Below are 3,311 nucleotides of genomic sequence, written 5' to 3'. Positions count from 1 at the left end.
TTTTGCAGTGACATGGATGCATCTCATGCCTGCACGCTATTCCATCCCGATGCATTTTTCCTTCTCAAAGTCTCAGCGTTGGATCCAATTGGTTTCTGGTTCTCGAGGCAGCGTCGAGGCATTTTACACGAGGGTAAAAACAATGTTGTTGTTTTTGCGGGGGACGGTAAAAACAATGTTGTGGGGGATGAAATCAGAACAGCGTTGTGGTAGCACAAACAAGGAAGGAGTTCTGCATTTGACACGGAGCGATTATTACATGATACACTGGCCTAGTGGCGTACTCCACACAAGGTACAGCCACGGCATGGCATGCAGTTGGAACTGGGAAGCAAAGCTAGACGACTTAACAGTCTGACAATCACTACAATTAGTTATTACGCGGGATCGGATCACTGCTACTCCTAAGGGAAGACCATAAATAAAGCACACCAAGCTAGTGTCATACAGTACGTAACTACGTATGACACTAGTAACAACTTGTCTTGCCCTCCTTGTTCATTCATTCAAGTGGCGGGTCTTGGACAGGGGGTGGCCCATGAGCTACGCGGAATATGAGTTCATCAGGCGCCAGCACCGGGTTCCGATGGACAGGGCGGGGAGGCCGCTCGATGTCGGTGATGTCCAGTATCACTGCTCACAAGCCACAACAAGAGAAAAGGAGTTAGCTAAAAACTCGAGTAAGAAGTTGGCTGAAGCCTGAAGGCAGTACATGAAAATGCAGGTGGGTTAAACTTGAAGAGCGTTAAGTACCTCTCCGTGGTTTGCTCCCTGGTGACTTGCCCCCTTCATGGAAAATCAGAAACGATCAATATCTGCTATACAAGAGCTTGGAATACCGAGGTTGAAGAAAGAGGAAAAAGGAAGGAAGGGGGCCGTGTACCGATGCCGAGCAAGTTCTTGAGAAGGTTTCCAGACTTCTTCTCGCCATCTTTTCTCAAGAAGCAAGAGACACGCGTGTTAGACGCGCGATTATTAGCAAAACAAACTCAGCAGCAAATACTACGTACTACCACCAATGGCAGAAGAAGAATTAGACATGCATGGATGGATGTATATATGCTTTACCTCCATCACTGCCTTTGCTCTTGGTTTCATCTCCACCTTTGGACTTGGAGGAGCCGGAGCCGGATGCATCCATCTTCCAGCTCAAACCACACTATCTCTCTCTTGATAGCTAGCTCCTACTACTATTCACCACAATGGTAGCACACACCACCACCTCCCTCCCGACCCCCGTTTTATAGGCCAGAGCACGCACTGCGCACACGAACGGGCGTTCGACACGTAGGTCTACAAGTCTATACGATGACAAGGGGCTGTGACCTCTGTTGGCAGCAGAGAGACCATTGAAGGCTAGCTGAAAGTCGAATGCAACAAATGTCCCAAGGACAACACTACCAGCCAGAGCCAGATGACGATCGGCCTCATGTACACTGTAGTCTCTGCTGACTTGCTGGGGATGTAGAGGCAGCATTATTGCCACAGCGCACGCACATGAGTTTTTGTCTTTTTGACGGTACGTTGGTGAGTAGTACAGTAGTAGTACCAAATAAAATAAATCCAGCCCTTCACAGTCACTACTCACTAGAGAGGAGGCATTTTAGTTTGTTGTGTGTAATTATCAGTGAAATGGTACTGGTATTGACTTGATAAGACACTCCCTCAGCTCAGTCCAAAGTGTATATTAGGGTTCAACTTCAGCTAGTACGGCGTGCGAGGAGGGGATCATCCAAAGAGGTGACTAGTATAGACTAGTAAAACTCTGAATGTAGTTTTGACCGCCGCCGTAGCCCCAGTCAAAAACGTCACGGAGATCTTAACTTGAGCATTGCTGGCCAATCATGCAGTTTGCATTTGAAGATTACATTGCCAAGTAATCTCTGGATAGAGATGGTGCTGATTTGTCCTTCAGATTGAGATTGTACGTGACATGTAAGCTTCACTGAAGCAGCAGAGTATTGATGGTTCTCCTAGCTGACGGGACCAACCATCCCTGCCCGTGGGATTATCTGGAGCTTTCCACGAAAATGATCCTTCATATCTGCCACAAATAGGGGCATCACTGTAATAAGATTCCCATATGAGCTTTACCCAAGGGAGGCTCAGCCTGTTGAAGAACTTGTGGAGATTCTCAATGAGCAGAGCTTTATTGTGCGCAGAAACATACAAAACTCCCAAACCAGTTTGTGATTTAGGTTTGCAAACTACATTCCAATCAATCAAGGTTGGACCACTATCTCCACAGGAATCCTCTCAAATATTTGTTAATTTGCTCCACAATCCCCACTAGGAGAAGCAAGAAACACATACAGAAAGTGGGCAAAGCAGAGAAAACAAAGTTGATAAGCTGGAGTCTACCATCATATGACAAAAAAGGTTTAGTATCCAGAGATTCGTCTTTCCTTTTTTTGCAACATGGGGAAAAAATTCCTCAATTCTTGGCTTGAAATGCTCAGAGGAAAGCCCAAGTAAGTGAATGGGGAGGACCACAACTCACAACTCAACAAACGGGAGAGGTGGTGCACTCTATCATCAACCATATTGATAGGAATCATCACAGATTTGTGATAGTTAACTTTAAGTGTAGAGTGTGGGCAGCAGAAGGTTCTTGATTCACAATAACTGAGAATCAACATCTCGAAAGAGTAATATAGTATCATCAACATATTGCACCATCGGAAAGTCTAGACCTCAATATCTTTGCAAGGGAGCTTGAATGAGATGATTATTCATGGCCTTATTGAGAATGGATTGCAAGAAGTCAGCAGCCAGAACCACAAATTTTTTTGATCCATCCAATTCGTCTAGGCCAAAATCCTCTAGCTTCCAAATCTAAAAAATGGTTGAGTGCTCAATCAAGTCGAGAGCTTTCTCAAAGTTAAGTTTGAGGATAAGGATATGTTGTCTACAAGGGTGACATTGATATAATATTCAAACGGCCAGGAAATATAGTCTCGGACATTGTGTAGTTTTAGGGCTATCTTGACATTGATATAAATATTCCAATTCCCCATCAAACGGCTAAAGTTCAAACTTGTACATTGATTAGCATTATCCCTCAAACAAATTCTGGACTGGATGGAGTAAAAAGCATAAAACTACCACTTTTCGGGTTATGGTTTCAAGAAACTACCAGAAATTTGTTTGTCGCCGATATCTACCAAAAGTGTGATTGACTATTTCAAAAACCCAATTGGCCAAGTGCTTTACAATTGATCATGATTATGACAGTTGGGGCCCTCACGATAAGAGAACTGTTTGGTTGACCGTTAACTAACATGTGGGGGTGACATGTCAGTGTGACTTCC

At 44.4% G+C, this 3,311-nt stretch overlaps 1 long non-coding RNA gene across 1 annotated transcript; it reads right to left on the bottom strand.

The window, feature by feature from the left end:
- Positions 1–212: 212 nt before the first annotated feature.
- On the bottom strand, positions 213–1,208 carry LOC147966695 (uncharacterized). The gene is made up of 4 exons (XR_015609042.1): positions 1,069–1,208; positions 884–931; positions 754–786; positions 213–633 (listed from the first exon to the last, which is right to left on the bottom strand). It is a non-coding gene; the product is annotated as an uncharacterized LOC147966695 (long non-coding RNA).
- Positions 1,209–3,311: the final 2,103 nt, after the last annotated feature.

This window comes from Triticum urartu, chromosome 6A, assembly GCF_056163025.1.
Source record: "Triticum urartu cultivar PI428250 chromosome 6A, HENAU_Tu73, whole genome shotgun sequence".
In the NCBI taxonomy this organism is placed as follows: domain Eukaryota; kingdom Viridiplantae; phylum Streptophyta; class Magnoliopsida; order Poales; family Poaceae; genus Triticum; species Triticum urartu.
This window is presented reverse-complemented; position numbering and strand designations above follow the sequence as displayed.